Source organism: Taeniopygia guttata, chromosome 15 (genome assembly GCF_048771995.1).
Source record: "Taeniopygia guttata chromosome 15, bTaeGut7.mat, whole genome shotgun sequence".
Lineage (NCBI taxonomy): Eukaryota > Metazoa > Chordata > Aves > Passeriformes > Estrildidae > Taeniopygia > Taeniopygia guttata.
This window is the reverse complement of record NC_133040.1, coordinates 8,051,009-8,072,536: the sequence shown is the minus strand read 5'-3', so window position 1 is coordinate 8,072,536 and position 21,528 is coordinate 8,051,009. Positions and strand designations below refer to the sequence as shown.

The window sequence follows — 21,528 nt, the reverse complement described above, 5'->3', positions numbered from 1 at the left end:
ATTGATAGCAAACTGCTCCTGGGGACAGGAACAGGTTGGAGTTCAGAGCTGGCTGAGTCGCTGCTCTGCGGGGCTCTCGTGCCAAACCCGCTGCAAGCCCAAGGGGCTCTCCGGGGAGCACCTTGGTTTGTCTGAGCTTCTGTCCCCAAATAACCATCTGAAGCTTCAGCTGGAAGAGGAAACGACAGAGTGTACATATTAAAACAGCTACAACGGAGGAGGAAATTGCCTTTCATTAATTTTCCATAAGTAGATTACACCAAGCAGAGTGTAAACAGTCCCACGGGCACCAATTACCAGGCTTATTCTATAACTGAATTGTCCTAAACAAGCACCATTTTAATTTGAATATCAAATACTTTACACAGCAGGAATGAGAAGGAATAAACCAACCTAACAATGCATTTGTTATGGATTTCTACAAAATTGCTGTGGAAACCTCTGTGTCCCCAGTGGATTGTGCATGGTCTCTGCCCACATGCTCATGCTGCACATCTTCCTCCATCCCAGGAGAGGCAGCACGTGTACATGCCAGACATTGTGCCATTAATAAAATGGCCTCAGAATCTAAGGAGAGGCCAAATAATGAAAGCAAACCAACCAAACAAAAATCACACAACAAAGTCCCCTCTACAATTAACTAATCTAATTAATTAGATTTGGCATAATTCCCTTGTTTTTCTTTTTTTCCCCCTCCTTTTAAGAGACTAACTTACTAGAGCTATTTGCTGCTTCTAAAGGTCTAAATGAAATTAGCCTTCAGGCACAATTTTTCTCTAATAAATTGGAATGAATAACTCCCTCATATGTCCAGGAATGAGTGAAGCCAGTGGCATTAAAGGAAGAGAACCCAGAATTATCCAGGCCAGTTCTCCAGTATAAAAGCAGCAGCACACATTCCCATGAAGATCTGGAAAATCCTTCTCATTTCCCAAACTCTAGCTTGTTTGCAAACTATGAACATTAGGAACATCAGCAAAAGGCCTAAGATTCAATAGATGAAATTAGAAATGAGGTAATAAAATGTTCTACTCTGTCCAAAGGAAGGCAGGGAACTTCAGAGGACTCTCCACAACTCTTTCTATCCTGGTGAAACACAAAGTTTTGTCCTCATATTTGTATATAGTGCAGTTGTGGTTATTTCAGATCAGCCCTTGTGAGTCTTAGCCTCACTCAAACACATTAAAGCCCTGTAATTTCTGTTTGTGGAACTGAGAATGTACAACCTATTGGGCTGGAGAGAAGGTCTAAGAGAGGGCTGGGTTATCCCAGTTTAAAAAGCAGGAACCGAGGCATGCATTAACTAGTTAAGCCAAAAAAGCTCAGGCACAAAGCCTGAAGAACATCTGCTTAAACCACAGGGCTCTGAGCTCTTCATCTTCTCTCAGAACATTCATCCTCCAGAAAGAGTAACAACTCTGGAAAAAGCACCAGCAAGTCTGCCTGCTGATGTGAATCTCCAGCACGCCCTCTGACATGGCAGAGCTGCAAGGTGCTGCTCAGAACCTTTACTGGGACAAGTTCAGCAGTGCTGCCACAGCACACTTGACACTGCAGTGTGTTCCAACAGACCACGCTGTAAATTCAAAGCCAAGTGTTCTCTGTAGAGTTCTAGAAGAAATAATTTAGTTCCTAGGTGAGGGCAATGTTGTTAAATGTATTTGAAGCTCTGAATACTAACCAGTCCTTTTTTTCCTGCTGTATATTTTGGGTTTGTTTTATATCACATAGATGAATGGGCAGGGAAGAGCAGCCTTCCAGAAACTGAGTTTGGTCTTTGCCCAAAAACCATTATTCATTTCCATGTAACAACAGCAAGAACTGCATGTCCTCCACTTGTACTTACACCATTGAAAGAAAAGGCCCTGAAGAGAAACACAGAGAGAAATTTCTACATGTAAAACAGGAGTTGGGAAGTTTCCTCTTCTTCAAGTTCATTAAACAGAAGAAGAAAGCACAGCAATTATTTAGACTGAATCTAACCTCCTGTTTTATAACCAGTGTCCAAAAAGGCCAATCCACAGCATCTTTCCATTACTGTCCACACATATGAAGGCAGGATTGAGCCACTGCATCAACAAGGCCCTGCAGGAAAGCGTTTGCTCTCTGCTCCATCTGCCTGGCTGCTCCTACAGCAGCAGAACTGGGGCACCTTTCCCCTCTGATGGCAGTCTAAAGGTGATCAGCCAGAGGGATTTGTGCCCAGAAGTGAAGTTCTCGGGAATCCTGTCCCCATCTGTGCCAGCCTGTCTCCTCCTGTGCCAAGGCATGTCCTGCTGAAGCTCCTTGGTTCCCCCACGAGGGACTGGAGCCAGCCCTGCCTGGCCATGGCCCACAGGCACAGACACTGCTGAGGAGCACTTCTGCAATTGGTACTTCCTCTTTTCCACTGTTTATTAGGCTGCTACATCATTCACAGAAGGGGTGAAGACTGCAAATACCACAGTCAGCTGCAGGTACAAGTCAGTTCCAGACTTTGCCACCACTGAAGAAGCAGGAATGACAGGCCCAGGATAAAATTTTCAGTCATTCCTGTAGCTGCCAGGATCTCAAGCACCTCTCTTGCTCATTACACATATTTATTGTCATTTTTTCCATGTTCCTGTATTCTGCTTGCTGTCTGGATCTGGCAGGGGCACATACTTCTGTTTCAGCCCCATCCATTATTACCAATCGAATGGAAAAATCATTCCAGATCCCTCCCCCAGCACAGATTTCCATGTGACCTTGACCAGGTCACTGTACCTCAGTTGTTCACTCAGGGACTTACTTCAATAGATCACTGAAAATATAAACCACAATTTCCTGGAACAGATAAGTTCCCAAACATGAGGATAAGGATTAAGGATGGTTAATGGGCTGTGCATGCTAAGCTTTACTACACAGGTCACTGGATTCTGTCCCCCACCACAGCCACTGTGTCCCAGTGTCACATAAAGTCACGTTAGCATTCTAAACCACATCCAAAGTCTCCAGTTCAGCCTGGGAGATGAGATTTGTTGGATGAAAAATAGCAGCAACGAATTTCAGGCTCAGCAGAGAAGCTGCCTGTATATTTATGAGCCTAAGTCCAACCTTTAAAAACTCCCTTTTCCCTGGTGCAGGTTTCTTCAACAGGAAGTCATGGATAAAACAAAAAGAAGGTGCTAATGATAGAATAGTCAGGTAGAAATAATAGATTTTTTTACTTTTTTCACATCCCTAGAAGCACAATTGAAATAGCAAGGAGCATCAACAATTTATTTACTGGTCTTCAGTACCACATCCTGCTGTTTTTCTACCCCCAAACAAGACCCTGAGGGTTTAATTAAGTTTTCAGAGGAGGCTTGGGAGACACGATTTCAGTCAGTCTATGTCATTCATTCCATGTTTTCTATGGATGCACGGGGAAAAAACCCTACACAGCAATATAAATCAAACATGTTCCTGGTGAGCAATACACCAGACAGACGTGGCAACCCTCCCTTGTTCTGATGTTCTCACACTGCAAGAACACAGGGGAGGGAAGGCCAGAAAACCTCTGCCTGTGCAGGGCGAGGAAGCCCTCAAAACTGAGCTTCTCATGGACATCATTCTGCACCAAGGAACTGGAGGAAGATGCACCTGAGTCTCCTGAGGCACCTTTCCTCCCATCCCCATGCCACTGCCTTATCCCTCTGTGTCTCTAATGAGGCTGGCATTTCCAGTCTCACCTTTGAGACTCCCACAGGCCATGAAGTGATGCTGTGGTCTGGACAGATCCCCCAGGAGTAGGTCCAAAGCAGCAGTGAGACCTCTGAAGATGCAGATGGGCACCTGCAACTGGGAGTGCAGCACTAACAAAATCCACCAGCAAAAAGAGTTAAAATCCTTAACTCTCAGGACAAGTTAAGGATTTTATATACTTGGCCCTATACTTCTGCCTCAGTACATCACCTGCACAACAGGAAAACAGGAATATCTGACCTCTGTGGGACATGTGGGAGGCTGGGAAAACACCCAGCTGCTCTAGGGAGCTGTGTTTGAGCAGCAGGATTTGCAGAAGCATGCACAAAGATCCACAGCAGGCCCTGTCGTACAGCACATTCAGACTCACAGAAATGATGCTACAAAAGGTATCAGGATTTCTTTTTACACCTTCCTGATGAAAGCCTGGACTTGTTAACATCCCCCTTTCGAGTCAATCAGCCAGCCAGTGCTCCTGTTCCACAAAATACTGTGTTCATGTTGAACACAGCATACTCTGCAGAAAGGATGAACCATTTTTTTCAGGTTGTTTCTGGCAAAACTGGTGTCAACAATCTAAACCTTTTGCCTCCACTTTTTTTTCTGACTCCGTTCTTCTGCCCCAGCATTTTGAGGTAATCTCCCACCTGCATTATCTCTGACCTGAAGCCCTGCTTCATTTTTGGGAGGCTCCAGGTCAGTCTCTTTTGTTCACTTGTGAGCACATTGACTCTGCTGTCTCTCCAGAGGGAAATCCTCTGCCCTGACTCATCATTACCAGCAAACCATTTGAATTTCAAGGCAGTTTCGCTTTGGCATTTCAAATGACCAAACAAAAGAGACCATTTCCTGCAGCTATCTTAAAACCAAAGGAGTTTAACACACCTATCCAAAACCTTAGCTGAACACTACAAGCAGTAGGAGGTTCAGGATTTGTGCTTTTAGAGATATTAAGGTCAATCCATATTTGAGGAACATGACTAGAACCCCAGAACAATAACTGGAAATAGTTCCCTGGCCTAAGCCTTCTGTCTGCCTCTGCAGACAACCCCCCCACCCTTAAACTACTTCATCTCACAGCCTCTGCCAGAGTATTTTTCATGATTTAAAAAAAATGACTGGGTTTATTTGCTCTCTTTGTTGTTTTTAAGCCAATGTCTTAGAAGCCTGAAAGTGAAATATATTTCTTTATCAATTCCTTGTTTTTCTCCTCCTCTGCCACCCATGCACAGTGGTTTGCTTACTGAGGCTCATTCATGTGTAGGAGCTGCTGGCATTGATGTATTTTCTCAACAGGGTGGAGGGTTTTGTTTTTTATATTTTTAGAGCTGGCTGGCACATTGATTTAGGCTGGCAGAAAAAGCAGATGAAGATAATGTTAATTTTACAAGCAGAATCAAGCAGGGATAGAATGCTGGGCTTCTGTACCAAAGACATCTCAGTGGGCTACCACACAGACAAGCTCAGGATTTACAGATTATAATTCCCTGCCAGATTTACTGAGACTGATGACACACAGGTAAAGGAGTTCACTTCCTTTTGAAAGAATATTTTGTGGAGATTTTGTAATTGTTTCTGCTCTGACTCATAGAACACTGCTGGCCACTTGTAGGTAAAATCTGGATGTGCACAGTGGCAGTGGGAGCTCTGTTACTCCAGGAAGATGGATGTACACCAATTTATCCCTTCCAGCCATTTATCAGTTCATTAGCACTACTCAGTGCTTTGCTCAAAACTCTCTTTGTGGATATAACACACCAAAACCCAAACAAACGAAAGCAGTGATTTGTTTATAAGTGCTCTTTTCACAGGAACACCAGCCTGGGAGTGAGCACTGCCTTCCTCAGCCATCACACACCCCCAAACACTGTCTAAAAGCTCCTGTACCATATGTAAATTATCTCTTGCACAGAACCAGCTCTGGAGGCCCCTTAGCAGGCAGCAGCACATTCCAAACCTTGTGGCAAAGGCAACACATAAAAAATGCATCATCTGCCATCAGGTCACAACCTGCTCTCTACAGAGAAGAAATTTAAAGATCCACTGGTCCTCTTCCATCCCCAGCATCACTGAGCAGCATCTGAATAACTCAGAGAAAAGTTAATTGTGGCCAGGACGAATCTGATTACCCTCATTAGATGCAAGTTTTCTGGAGGGAGGAGGGAGGCTTTGTCTTCTCTTTTAGAAAGAGCAGCAATATTTATCTGGAGGAGCTAAGACATACCAGGGATCCTGCAGAGAGGCTCATGGTGCTCCACTGTGAGACAAAGTCACAGGGAAAACACAAGAGAGAAGCTCCAGAGTTGATCTTGGCCACTTCAGGTCCTCTTGAATTTTACAGAGGGGCCTTTCCCCTTGCAGACACCCAATACACTGCAGAAAGAAAGGACTCCTGTTGGAATTTGTGGTATTTAGATGATTTTGAGATTGTAGAAAGTCTTTGTCAGCCCCGCTGCTAAAGAAGAAGTCATAAATTGTTTGTGTTGGTTTTTAAGGTTGTTTATTTTTGTTTATCTCTAACATGTTCTGCTGCCCTGCCGCAGCTCTGTCCTGCAGGGCAGCGTGTGGGGCTCTGCCCTCAGTGGGATGGTACAAACATTAAATACCACAAACTACCTGTGCTGGATTTACAATAACGTGCCAATATCTGTCACCTACGTTGGACAGTGTGTCCCCAGCCTAAACCAACAGAAAAATGCCAACACCACAGTGAAACATGGAGGGCATGAAGAAGGAGAAAAAGGACAAGACACACCCAATTTCCTCCATCTTGTCCCCTCTGAACCCCTAATCTAGAATCCTAAAATTTTACTTTTGCACCCGTGCCACACTTAATTATTACTTATATCAAACATTCAGAGGTTGTAATTCATCCTGTAAGATTGAAAACTCTTTTCCATGGACAGAGATCACAGCCAGTGTCTGTGGGGGCTCTGTCCAGGGGGGTTCCTGACCCCTGCCAGGGTCCCAGACCTGCCAGGGCAGCCAGAGGGAAGCCCTGGACTCCCACAGACTCCCTCTTCTTTCACTCTGCTTCACCCATCTCCAGCCATGGGAAAACCATACAATATCACTAACTTTGAGTTAAAATCCAGCTTTTAGCTCCAGTATCTCTCGTGGGTGCTCATCCACATCTTTGCAAGGGCTTTGGTTGGTGCATGAAGCTGTTTTGCAGCAGTGCTTTGCACACAAGGCACACATTTCAGACCTGCCCTGAAAACGTGCTCATGCTCCAGCTGGACACGTTTGTGTGTGTTAAATTTGTCATCTGCCTGGGAAAGGGTGAGATCCTGCACTCCAGTAGAGGCTGCCTTGGAACAAGAGCTGGCTCAGATTTATACCAGTATTTCCTCTTCTCCAACTAATAAGGACAACTCAGAAGGAATCTGAGAACACAGAGAATTTCATGTGTTGCTTAGGGTCTCTTGTAATATCACAGATTATTATCCCTCCATATTTGTTAGAGGAGTTTGGAAGAAAGAGGAAGGATTGCTGGAAATTGGCTTTTAAATCTGGCTTCCCCTGAGAAAGATGGTCATGCTCTTGAGGTTTGTGGTATTACTTGATAAGCAGTGATTAAAACAGTAATCCCAAATTGTAATCAAAAAGCAGTCAAGGCTCTGAAATTACTTTTTACTAAGCTTTTTTCCCCTTTCAAAGACAGCTCTGTATGGCAAAAGATAATAAAACACCACAGACGCTGTTCCAATTTCATTTAGAAATATTTGAGCCATTAATTTATAGTTTGGAAAAGTTTTTCCTCTTGTCTTTAAATCCACCTCAAAAATAGGTCTATAGTCTAGGAGAAAGAGGGAAAAACTCTTTCCTGTGGCTATATTGCTCTTGAATACCTGATATATATATGTCATCACAGTATGAAGCAGGGAAAAGGTTTCTCCCTAACCAGTGAAATGCTGGAGTCAGCCTTCCCCAAGCTTTCCCAGGCAAAGGTGTTATTGTTAGCAAGAGCCTCTCCTAATTGATGTGGTTTTGAGATTTCTGAAAAACAAAGCTCCTGCTGACTTAATTTCATGAGGAGAATTCAGTGCTCTGACTTCAGGGTTGATGTCTGCAGGTTCACTGGAGGAAGGAACCCAGAGTGTTTGTGCTCAATAACTTCTCCTTCAGCCCACTCAGCCAGATCTGCGTGTTCACATTCCCCTCATCAGATGAAAAGCACACACAATAGCTCTCATGACAGTTTGATTTTCCACACAGCAAGTGGCCAAACTAGCAACCAGTTTGTTTTAAAACAATGATGTTGCCAAAGGGAAAAAAAAAAAAAATAGCAGCACACATGCTTTTTAAAATTTCAGACGTAAGGACAAAGCTTTCATTAAGCTGGAAAATTTTCCATAGTTATGTGCAATGATTTGTGATTTCCCCCCTTTGTGCTGATTTTGCAAGAGAACAGAAATAAAATTCATCAGGCTGTAAAAATCAATAGTGATGCTTTGTCCTGTGTAATAGAAAAACTGCAGAAGTTTATCAAGCTGAACAGCAAAATTCACAAAGGAATGCAGGTCATATCAGAGGGAGGAACTCAGCCTGCTGCCTGTGTGTCCCAGTCTAACCCCACACTCCAGTCTTAGTCTTTATTAGGGACAAAATAAAGACACTACAAGGTATTGCCTTTTGCCAAACGTGCCCCTATAGCTCTGCAACCACATTTATTTATTTTAGAATCAACTTAGAGATTTCTGCTTTGTAAATGCCGCTCATGGGTTATTACCCTGAAACACAACTCACACCATTCCAGGTCTCACATTTCCCCCAAAGATCACTTAAGTGTTTTTTTAACCATACCTCTCCACAATATAGTTTTCAGCCTGACATTTCCCCACTGCACATTTCCTCAAGCCAACAAAAGGATTCTGAGGAAACAGGATCAGCTGCTCCAGCTGCTGCATGGACACAGATCAGCCCAAGCCTGAGGATGAAGCGCCCCAGGCACCTCCCCATCCTGAGTGCCTTTGGAAAAATGTGGAAAGAAAAACCTGTGTGTGTGTTGATTATCCAGTCACACTCCTGACAAGGCCCACTAATGAATGCCCTTGTTTTACAGAACTTGATGGAAGCAAAGCTATAACACAAACTTCTAAAACACAAATTTTCTCGGTGATAAATGCTTCCCTTCTGTACCATTTAACAGCTGGATAGTGAAGATGAAGACAAAGCACACGTTTTATCTGTGGATTAAATTAAACCCTGGATTACAAATTGTAATTGAACATAATTATTTCAGTACTAGAAAAATTTAAGGTTGCCCTCATGAGACAGAATTTGCCCCACAGAGCAGCATTAACATGATCAAAATGGTTATTTTCTACTAACACACATTCTGGTATTCCATTTCCAAGCAGCTAGCAAAACATCCTCCATTTCTTGTGGAGGAACAAAAAATCCCAAGATACCTTTATGTTTTATGCTACTCTGTAAAACCAGCAAAGTGTAAACTCCATAAAATGGCTTTTAATCTAGCACAAGTTTACTTTATACCGTGTGATACAATCATCTAAAATAAATGTTGTGGGTTAAATTTGGAAAATAGAAGATGAAATCTAAAAAACCTCTCCCTTTTAATGTCTGAAGTACAAACCCCAGCTGCCTTTCATGACCAGAAGACTTCAAACCAACAGAATATTCTATCTGCACTGCTGCTCAGGTTTGCTTTTCTCCCCGTAGAAGGAAAATTCCTACTCTTCTTTGGCCACAAGAGTGCTACTGCTCATGTCAGCAGGGCAAACGAGAAAAACAGTTCTGTGAAGGATTCAGAGTCTGTGATAAATGCAAATGGCCTTTTATTACTTTGTCATTTAATCTCATGATCTTACACTTGTGTAATTGAAATAAACATAATGCAAAAATTAAATCAAAAACATATGAGTAGGACTCTGCTAGAAATCATAAAAGACAGGGTTACATCGAGAAGGAGATTTATTTCTGAGCACTGAGTTCATGTCCTTTAGAGACAAAAATAGGTACTCTGGACAACAGACAGAAGCAGGCATCAGGTTTGCTGTAAGGACAGGCAACTCTCTGAACACATCCAAAATCATCAGCTCCCAGAATACAGAAAATCACTGTTGAGCAGTATCCTCAAAACCCCTAAAAACCCACATAAAATCACTAGGTTGTTTTTTGATTTTTTTTTTTTTTAATATGGCATAAGTCAAAATGTCAGCATATTAAGTGGGATGTAAAAAAAGTTAAAGTACTCAAAGGCAAAATTGACTCAGTTACATTTGTGTTACCAATAGCAAGAAGCATCTGACTCATCAGAAGATGATTTCATCCAGTCTTTTCAGGAGGATAGGGATGAATGTATTCAGTACCCCTCAGGATGATTTGGGATGCTGTGGGAACACTCAGAGCCCCAGAGATCAAGGGGAGCCCGTTTTTCTGGGCAGCAAGGGACAGCAGAGCTCCTTTGGAAGGAGGTGAGTGATTACAGACACAGGAGAGGGTGGGAAGCTGGTTCAGCATGAAGGGGAATGCAGCACTTTTAGTGACAGTGGTTGCAGTACATCCTGCTGAAGGGAAAGGGAGCAGGGATTTGGGAATAGGAGAGAGATGGCAGCAGGAGAAAATCTGATTTTCACAGTGGAGGGGCCTGGTTTGATGGGCTGCAGGAGAGGAAGCTCTCCCTCACGAGCAAAGGAGGCAAAATAACAAAGGAAGAAGATAACTCCATTCCAGACATCAACAGGAGTACGACTGCCTCTAGGACAAAAACCATACCACAAAAGGCAGGATGAAACCTGAGAATAGGGAATGCCTAGAAGAGAATCTCAGCTTTGCAGATAATGAAACTAAACCTGAGACACATTGGATAAGAAGACAAACCAACAGGGAAGCTGAAAAACACAGCCATGAATGCTGTGAAACCTTCAGCTCTCTTGACCCACAAGGCACTGATAGAAAATTCTTGGGTTAACATTTTTGTTTCTGGGATTTCTGGGATTTTTTTGGTTATTACTTATATAATTTAGTTTCCATTGCAATAAATAGAGCAATATACTAATAATTGCAATGCAGGATGAGCATTCCTGCCTGATGTTTGTAAGGCATTTCCAGAAACCATGATGTACCCACACACCATCCAGACCCATACACACACCATACATAAACTTAGATAAAGGTCAGTTGTGTCATTAATCTGCATTTAGGATCCTTCCCAACACATCAGGATCTTACTGCACTAAAGACTTACAGACCAAAGCAAGAGCTCCAACCATATTATCAGACTAAAAATGGTGGATCACAAGGAAGAAAGCAAAGTGTTACTGGCTGACATAAAAAGTAAGCAAAAATGAACTCTGGCTGTGGTAATTTTTTGTTGGCATCACAGAGGAAGACAGTTTGAAAATCTGAAAGAAATGAACAGTAAAGCTCTATAGATTTTTAACAGAAAGCTTTTCTAATTCATCTCAGAAACCCCAGGTCCCACTTCCCTGCACATCTCCTTCAGGCCTGCTCTAAGTGCAGCTCTATAAATACACAGATCTATGCAGAACACAGGTGTGTGTCCCACTTCTGCCTCTCCCTGTACACAAGTGAATTGGGATCATGATTTGCAAAAAGAGGAAATTCTCACTCTGTATTCAAAAGGTAAATAATGACTCTGACCTACTGTTCTGACCCAAGACAGTGCAGGCTGTCCTTTATCCATCACTTACTCTCACAGCATACAAAGCAGTACAATCCAGGGAGTAAATTAATCATTTTCTCTTTCTGCAGTGTACAGGATATGGACTGTTTTACTGAGTGACTACTTCTTTATAAGATAAGGTTAATCAATAAAGATAATTAGACACTTCTGGTTAATACATCCATGTCACTGAAAAAAACTCACATTACATCCTGCCATTCCCGGCTGAAATACAAACAAATACTGGAACAAATCCAACTGGTATAAAAATGACCTAACTGTATGGCATTGAAAAACTCAGATTAAAAACACTGTGTGGTTCACTCCAACCTGAACACTCCTGAATCTCAGAGGAAATCACATCCTGCCTTATCTCCACAGTCTGAGCCATGAGGTTAAACCTCTGTGTTCAGCCCAAGCCTTCCTGATTTTAGCGGATCTTTGAGCAATTTGTAGCAAGTGTCAATTTGTCAAACCCCTAGAGCTGGTATTTAGCATCTGGGCAAAAACAGCTGAGAGAAAACCCAGCTCTGTTTTGGGCACAAGGGCTCAGCCACAAAAAGAAAATAAAGTGCACCCTTTTAAGACTGAGCCTTCTTCATTGTTTCTGTGGCATCTCTGCACAGCAATTATAAAGCCAAAGTCTGATTAACCTCACTCTAAGCCCATAACCTCTGCCTGCTCAGGCTGCTTTTGATGCAAAGCGAGACTGAAGGATGGACAGTTTGTCCAGGGCACAAAGAGGTTCTGAAGTGCCCACACTGCTCCCTTGGAGAAATCCTTCTTTGCCATTGCACCTGTGGCATCCACAGATTTTATTTCTAATTCCTGTGATCTGTCCCAGATCACTGCTCAGTTCTGAACAGGGGGGGCAAGATAAACCTCTCCAGCTACCACTGAGAAATCTATAGCCATGGACAACCAGCAGATCATCGGGCTAATCTCCTCTTGTCCCACTTTAACTGAAGCTTTTAGCAAACAAATATCGATCCATTGTTCCACAGCCACAAATCCTCAAGTAATTCTCAGTGAAAAGCAGTGCTTCTTTCTGTCAGGGAAGCTGTCTTTTAACCAAAAGAGAGAGAAAAAAATCAAATAAAATATTTCTTAAGATTTTGTAAGACCAGCAGTCACAGATATTTTGCTCCTGCCCAAGAACTCTCACTAAGTCACACAATCCTGTTTTGCTTCCACTTCCCCTGGTTAACATTTCATCCCCAAGTGGGATTTGGGCATAATTTTACTTTTCTCATAGCTGTGCTATTGAGTGTCCTCTGCTTTTCTTGCTCACTCTTCAGCTTTTCACTGGCACTGCACTAAAAACCTTTCCTGACTTACATTCCTGTCTGTAGAGTTTTCCTCTTTCTCAATTTCAGAGTAAAGGTGACAGTGCCATGGCTCCATCTGAGATGTCACCCTCTTGTTTTTGCAGGTCCCAGTGCACAGCCACATGCAGCAGTGGCTGCTCAGAGTTCCAGGGATGGTTTGCCACTGCCTAATCTAAAATATATATCCAAGTTTATTTTTTTCAGAAGTAAGAGATGGTAGCAGCTTTAATGAAAGTGGGGAAACAACAACAACAAAACAACATAAACCCAGCAGGAGCCCTGGCTGAGAAAGCTGTTGCAGAGAATAAGTATTTTACTTTTCCTCTTTAGGAATTATAATAGTTTCTTTTCTACCAGCACATCTCAGCATGTCCACACTGGTGTTGTTTGCACCTAGGTGAAATTAAAAACAAACAAACAAAAACAATCAAACCCAACAAAACCACAAACAAACCAACCAAACAAAAACCAAAACAAAACTCAATCAGCTAAAAAATAAATAAATAAATGTTATGCTGTAGATGGAATTACAGAACATTGTGAGATGATGACCTCGACCCAGAGGAAACATTCACAGAATTGGGTGCACCAGAAGTCTGAAATAATGGGGAGGAACCAAGCTCAAGTGGGCCACCAAGCCCTTCTGATGGAAACCACGGGGAGATGCTCCACAGCACGAAATGGTGTCGGTGATTTCACCAGAGTGGAGCTCTGGATCAGTGGGAAAGGGGCTGAAGAAGCACAGACAGGACAGTGCCTAGAGCTGATCATCACAATGCACCATGAACAGGAGGCAAGGGAGGCGAGAGATGAGCCCAATGCCTCTATTTTGTTAAATGGAAACAATTCTGGCTAAGAAAAAGACATTTCAATGTTCTCATAGCTCAAAAGATCTCTGTTGTCCTTTGAAATTTAACTTGTGTTACCAGGTGGATCTCTCATGAAAAATTACAGCTCTTCAAACTGGGGCTGTGGGTGACACTACTGCCTGCATTATAAAAAGGGAAAGTAGATGATCACCACTGATCCTGAAGAAAATTAACTTTTTTTCAGATAAACAGACTTTCCCAGTCCAGAAGAATAAGAAGGGAAATGCTCAGCTCTGCCATTTTTAGTCTTAAATGGTTTTTTGCTCTTATTCAACTCTGAGGTCAGAGACAATTTCACTATAATCAAAATTCCAGATCTACTAAAGATTATTCCAAATCCTTATGTCACGCAGTTTAATTGTTTTCATTATCTTTGGAGTTTTATTATTTTAATTATCTGTATGCTTTTATTATCCTACATATTGATGATTTTTCCTTCTAATTAAGCCTATAGTTAAGATAGGAATACGTTGAGCTTATTTGTAAGAAATAAAGCAAACTTATCCCCTTGGTGCCATGATGGGAGATGGAATCCAACATCTGGAAAACTTCTAAAAAGCTGAATTTTGTTTACAGGATGTGAGAATCTGAATTTGATGGCAGTTTCTACCCAGAACCGAGGAGCTCCTGATCCCACAGCTGGGCTGAGCTTGGCACACTTCACCTCTCCTGGGCTACACTGGGTGTCACTGCAATGCCAAGCTTTGGCAAGCAAATCCTGTTTCCCCGGGTCTTGCTGCAGCCTTTTGCTCCAGTGCTGAGGAAGTTATCATGACATGTCATATTTCAGCTGGAAAAAATCTATTTTGCATGGTTCCTCCTGCAATTTGCATGTGCTTTGCTTGCTCCTCACAGCGTTGCACGTGTAACAGGCACATGTAGTAAAGGAAGAATATACATAGTATGGTTTTCTGTTCAAATTTGGTTTTGTTCCTGCTGAGCCAAGACTTTGATGCTAGACAGCAGTGGAAGGAATGCCTGAACTCACAGCATTTTAATTTTTTTTTTTTGAAAGATTTACAAAATGCATTAAAGTGGTGTATAAACACAGAGTATTAACAATTCTGTGGCAAATAAATTATTAGCTCTTTATGCTGTAGGATAAGATTTTTCTCTTGCATTTTCTTTACAAAGGGACTGTTAAATATTTATGCAATAAAAGATAAAGATGGTGATGCTACAGAGCAAACAATTAGGCTTTCCTAACAAATTCATCCAGTAAATTAAACAACATGTTCCTGAATTTTGAAATCCTTCTCCACTAATTATTTCAAGCTGTATTCCAGGATTGCATCTAGATTTTATTATAATGTTTTGCATGGAATTATGCAGCCAAAAATAAAAACAAAACTCAGGATAAAGATCCTTATCCTAGAGTGGGTATAGAAATACTGAAAATAGTCCAAAGCAGCATACAGGCTCCAGTGTCTCATCTTTTAATGCACAGATGGATTTTGGATAAAGCCATGTAGGCCTTCAGCAGAAATAAAAAGTCCTGATCAAGTATTTTCCATCCCAGGGCAGGGGGAACAAAAGATGGATCTTGTGCAACTGCCTGAGCAAGCAATGATAGTGTGAGACATTGCACCAAATGAAGCAAATCCATCCTTACAGGCAGCAGAAATTGGTGATTATTTTTACATGCCTCAGGTTTTCTGATTAGCAAGAAGCAGCCCTGCTGCAGCTGGGCAGCAGGACAGCCTCTGCTGGGTATGTAGGGCACAGAGAGCTGCAGAGCTGCATTCTTGTTCCTAAAAAAGGACACGCTACGAAGTATTCCTAATTACAGAGTCCATGAAATTGTGACAGTCCCAATGATTTGGTTTGTGAGGAATGCAGAAATCCCTTAGTCAGAGGTGGACAAATATCCAGTATCAAGCCGAGTTCTGCTGACAAAACATTATCATTGTAGCTGAAGTAAAAATGGTCATTCAGTTCCAGAGAAGGCACATTGCAAATACTTCTGCAAGAGCTAGACAAATTTCTGACTTTAATTCCAGGGCATGTCTCAGACAATGGCCTGGCCAGTCACTACCACTCTGCATCTTCCTGTTCACATTCAGATTTCATCTGAGTGCACCCAAACTCCAGATTGGGAAATTCAGAGCAGCCTTCTGCCTCGTGGCAGCTTTATCACCTGCTGGAGCAGCTCTGTGCTGCCTATCTGACAGGACTGTCAATTCATTTTAAACTTGATTCTTAAAAGCAGATGCACAGCTTCAAAACCTCCTGGTCTGTCACATATGGAGATGCCATCTGGTTTGTTACTGCTTCAGTGTGACCCAGTCACTCAGCCCTTTCCTTCAAGATCTACTGAGTGCCAAGACAAAGTGAAGTTGGCGATTGGGGGTGGGGGGGAGAGAAATTCAGATGTACTTTTCATTCTGCCTTGACTAAGAGGATGAATAAGCAATAGAGTTTTATTCTTAAGTACCACATAAAATTAAAAAGCCTCTCCTGAGGCCAGCTGTGCACAGCTGATGGTTCTCCAGGAACTGGAGAAGCATATTTACTTGCCACCCTGGTTTCCTCTTCAGTTTTGTTCTGCATCAGAATGGTACAGGTAAATGAAAGTAACCTGCTAAAACCCATTCAGATAAGTAAAGCATTCAAGCTTTAGATTGACCTTGAAATGCACAGCCAGAACCTGGACATTTAAGAGTTCAGGCACAATGAACATGTTTTTCTTGGACAGTGAATTGGAGAAATATGATTGAGAAGTGAAGCCATTGTTAAAACTGATAGAGGAAAAATCCTGTCAATCAGGATCCTAAGGGAAAAAAAAGAGTCCTATGGGGTGCTTGAAAAATAGATGCTTAGCTACCCATTAGATTAGGAAGGATGTTAGAATCATTTCCATGGCTCACACTATTTATAGACTATGCCTATCATTTCTAAAATGCCAGCAAAAAAAAACCAAAACAAAAACCCAAAAAAAAAACCCCAAAAAACCCTCAAAAAAACTCAGAAGAGCCTTCTCACAGCAAAGGAAGAGAAGATCTAATTCAAAATCCTGGATATCAGCAGCCAATTAGCAGCTTCAGCACAGATGTGAGCTATCCTTCTCCCTGCTCCACATCTTGTCAGTCATGCATAGGTAATGCTCACTTCATCCTTAGTTTATCTCTTTTATCAGCTTTTCAGGACAGTGGCCATGGTAATAAATGACCCTGTTGCTCCCACAATACAAGTGGAAGTCAGCACTTGCTACTGTACATGGAACAAGAGGAAATATAAAATGATTGTGAGGGGACACCAGGCAAAAGAACACTATTCAGACATTGTAAGGCCATCTTTACTCTGGATAAAGAAACAGAGATTGGATTAATATATTTAGACCCCTCTATACCTGGTTATGGTCCAGGCCTAGTTCCACATCTTTGACAGAGCCTCTGAAAATGATCCAGTCCAGATGCAGCATTTGGAGTCATCAATATGAGCAAACAGTCATAACCTGTCAGAGCGTCCCAGATAGTGAAATGAAATATTAATAACAAACCCAAGATATAATTCCTCTGATAAACCAAAGGATAACACAAAAGCCACACTGCTGCTGTCAAAAGAGCTTTGCTTTGAGAAACTTCTGGAGCTAAACCATGAGTCACATTGGCTTCCCAGTTGCTGAAAGCATCCTGGGTGATTCAGCACCTGCTAAGATGCCACATCACCCTTCAGACATGTCACTGCCGGTGCTTCAGGAAAGGTATTCAAAGCAAACTCCTGTGTAGAGACCTGGAAGGCATTTTCTTCTCTTTTGGTGTTACTAACACAGAGTTTGGACCAGATTAAAAGAGCTACTCCACATAGGCAAAGGTCTTCTGTTTTACTGGGCTGCTCCCATGCTGCCCTCAGAACTTGTGTTTGTCCAAAAATTCCTATTTCAGGATGTAACCAGGCTGAGGCTACAGACTGCTGGAAATGGGGCAGCCACCACTTCCTTCTGGACCTTTTGAAACCCTGGGCCTTTGCTCTGTGCAGCCAGGCTCTGCAGTAACAGTGCTTCTGGCTCTGCTGTGGATCAGTCAGGTGAGACTCCTGGAACAGATGTGTGCCAGATGTGTACATCCCCCCAGGGGCTGCAGTGCCCTCTCACTGGATTTGTCACTAAAGATGCCATGATATCAAAGCTAAGTCCACAAAAGGTCTCCCACCCACATACAGCACACAAATTTGTATCCTTGGCCCCCCTGATTACTCCTCTAATTGCTGAAAGGAAAATCCTGTTGAGAAGAGTGGATACAAACCAGCCGAGTTAAGTGATGAGAACCACTTGGCAGCTTGTTAGCTTGGTTACCCAAAGACTTATCAAAATCTCAACAAGGAAATCTGATTGCAAGATGATTAATGCCAGTTGTTCACCATTCCTCCCCCACATGCTTCCAAGGATGATGTTTTTCCACCCTGGCATCTATAATATAGTTAATGCTGTGTGGCTGAAGGCAGAAGCAGGAATGCACAGAGCCAGATGGGAGCAGAGGAAGGCAGGGTTTAAGTTGTCTGTGAAATGGAGATGATTATGGGCAGTGCAATTAGCAATCTGTGTATCTGCCTGCCTATGACTCCCCAGGTCAGAACACACTCGTATAGTTTCAGTGCTGAGGAACATTTATTTCCTATTGCAAGAGGATATGGAGCAAAACCCTCCAAATAATCCTGCCCTGAGAACATTTATCAATTAGTGGCAGGCAGAAGAGAACCCCACCACATGGTGATGTCACTACAGGGAAGACTACAGCAAGAAACTGCCCTGCACCTCCATTCTGTTGAGTGTTTTTCCTCACAGACTTGAGGGTGCACAAACATCGCAGTCACCTGCAGTGAAAAGATTCCTTCAATTCAAGCTCAAATCAGGGAGCTGCAACACTGCACAATTCCCCCCATCTTGTCTCAGTCAGGTCCATTTCCATCATTTCATTGTGCCCAAGAGCTGCTTTCTCTGCAAACAGGCAGAATTCTCACCCTCACTGAGCACAAATCCGTGACAATACCCAAATCAAAGAGGCTGCAAAAGGGAAGATGGGAGGATTTGGTTCTTCAGAGCTGATGCTACAAATTGATTTTAACGCCACTCAGAGAGCATTAGCTTGGGTCTGGCTTTTCAAGAAGGCTTGGCCCTGCAAGTTCATGGCAAGAGCTGAACTAATGACGGGATTGTTGACACCTCTGAAGGTGCTTTTCTGAACAGGCAAAAACTCAGATCCACAAAAAAAGCCACAACAAGCCCCTCAAAAAAAAAAAAAAAAAAAAAAAAATATCCAGCAGAGCTAAGGCAGGAAATATGATAAAATCCTCCATATTGCCTTCATCACTGATTTTTGCAATGTTCATGTTTTCAGTGCACAAAAATCTCAGAGGAATGCTACTCCTTTTCTGTATCTGTTCTGAATGTGGCTTTTTTTTCCCCGATGGAATTTAATATATTCCTGACATGAAACATTTAATGCCTGTTGCACAAATGTCTAATAAAATTCAGCCCCGTGGTTCTTTTACTGTCAAGCTAAATAGGATCCATTTGAAACAAACGTGCAGCTTTAAAATTTCCTCATCTGAATGCTCCTGTCTTTGAAGGGAGCAATTCTCTTCTCCCATTCCCTACAGATCAACAGGGATTTAGAGGAGCAGTAGGTGGAAATCTTTCAGCTTTGGTTTTGCTTTGCCAACCCAGGGTTTTAGATGGCAGAGCTGTGCCCTGCTGCACTGAGGAAAATGAAATCTTCCTTAGAGGCACTGATTTTTGCAGGTTATTAAAAGTGTTCATAAACACATGAAGAAAAGCAGCCCCAGACATTTTCAAACGAAGGAGAAAAAGGGTTGAGATATGGTACAAAGGGTAACTACTGCAAAGAAAAGTCTTTCTCTAACTTAGACCTCACATCACTCAGGGCAAATCACTCCCTAACACGTGAGGAAAGCTTCAATCTTTACAGACAGTTATTAGTTTGAAGTTTTGCTCAGCAGTCACCCCTGGAGGAAATCAGTGGTGGTTAGCAGGGCTGGTTTTCCTGGGACTTTTTGTTGACCTCTAAATCTGTAAGGGTAGAGAAGACTCCCAGGAAGATGTCATTAGCTTTCAGGATGGCATTTCTGGAAGGCAGAATTGTCAGAGCACTTGCTCTGTGGTGGCCTCTGTTCCAGCACTCACAGAGGTATGTAAATAAAGAGCTGCATTTAATATACTGATTCTCTGTTGGCTCCTCCACAGGGAAGCTGATCTGCACAGCTCATGTGTCTTTAACATGCAGCAGCATGTCCTCTTCTACACAATATCCAGAAGAGACACCTCCACTTTCTGAATAATGAAGCGTCTTTTTACTTTGAAAGAGAAAATAAAATCTGATTATAAAAGCCCCTGCTGCAGGTAATAATGGGTTTAAGATATTTTGTGATTAAGCATGTAAATGCAGTTTTACAGGTGGAAAATAGACAACTATGACTTAACTGGTACATTTAGAGAGAGAAAAGGAAGTTATTAAAACTTCATTTTGTTAAATGTGTAGGTAAGGAGTTTTAAACACAAAGAGGGAGAGAGAAGGATATTATACATGACTTCAGACTCAGTCTTACTAGACTGAAAATGGAAACAAAACTTATATCTAACTAAACATTTCTTTTAAATGAATCATGATATATAAGCACTAATTCAGGCCTCTAATTAATTTTCCAAAAGAAATGATAGTTATATTTCTAACACTTAGCATTTCTGGCTTGCAAACATGTTTTAGCCACTTCATTCTTATGCAGCACAAGAACAAGAGCTGAGAGCAGGAAACAAGTCAATAAACCAAAAAGTCCTCAACACTGCAAAATACAGGATGAAAAGGACAATGGTAACTTCCAGTGGAAGGCAGAGCCATGGTGGGGTTTATGGGCTTTAATTGGGTAGCAAAGATTTCTGCACCACCAGCTATCAATTACATGATGCCTCACATCCTCCTTTTGCCAGTGGCCATGTCTGTGGAATTCCTGCCAGCTGAGGCCACCCCTGAGCTCTCAGCACGAGGTTTGTGTCACATCTCCCCCTGCGAGGACACAATGGGATGTTGCTGGAGCTCTGATGCACAGACTGCTGTGCCAATGATAGTTGCTCAGATCAGAAACAAAAAGCTAAATCATAAATGCATCTTTGGGCACAGTTTAGGCATCACTGCACAATTACACCTGTATTTTAAAAGCCCTCACTTTTTGCAGCCAGCAGGTTGTGAAGGGAACCTTTGGCAGAGCTCAGAAATACAAACTCTTTGCAAGAAGTCCACAGCGTTGCCTTTGCACCAACACCAGTCACGTGCAGAGAGGCGGTGGGGTCTGACAGACCCAGCACACCACAGCTCTTCCAGAGACCTTATTCCACCCTTTTCCAGCACAGAGGAGTCTTCAGCAAGACACTTTGAATCTGATCATTTGATGGCCAGCACAGAGAACGTTCACAGAGTTGCTGTGCCTTTTATGACAAGGACGTGCTTTCCGTGCTTGCACTGCTCAGCAAAACGTGATCCCTTTACACTGAGGCATTTAAAAACTATCCAAGCTCCAAAGCTGTCAGATGCCTCTGTGCAACCACAACTCTGCAATCACCATGCCCTGGTAATTTAGGGTGGAGTGGTACCATTGCATAATCCTTCTTGCTTAGTGATTTATAAAGTCCTAATGCAGAATAGCATCAAACTTCAATGCCTGTCCCTAAAATTCTCTCTAATATTTATTCTGCTCTTTTGTCTACTTGCAATTTTTTTTATTCTTTAATAGGAAAGTGTTTAAACAGCTCTTTCAAGTATTGATTAGGCTGGTACTCAAAGAAGAAGGGAGGTGATTGATGAATATACCTGTTCATTTAAAGCAGGTCTGAGGCAGCAGTGAAATTAGTTGCTGACTTAAGTAATTTGGTCACAAAATTATGCTCATGTAAGTAGCAAATAGAGTATTTTTTGCTGTCCAGTCAGAAAGGCAACTTTGGATGCTCCCAACAAACAAAAAGAAC

General features: G+C 42.3%; 1 long non-coding RNA gene across 1 annotated transcript; it reads left to right on the top strand.

Annotated features, from left to right (window-relative positions):
- The first annotated feature begins 9,943 nt into the window (after positions 1–9,943).
- On the top strand, positions 9,944–14,658 carry LOC121470780 (uncharacterized). Its single transcript, XR_005981983.2, has 2 exons — positions 9,944–10,145; positions 14,130–14,658. It is a non-coding gene; the product is annotated as an uncharacterized lncRNA (long non-coding RNA).
- The last annotated feature ends 6,870 nt before the right edge of the window (positions 14,659–21,528 follow it).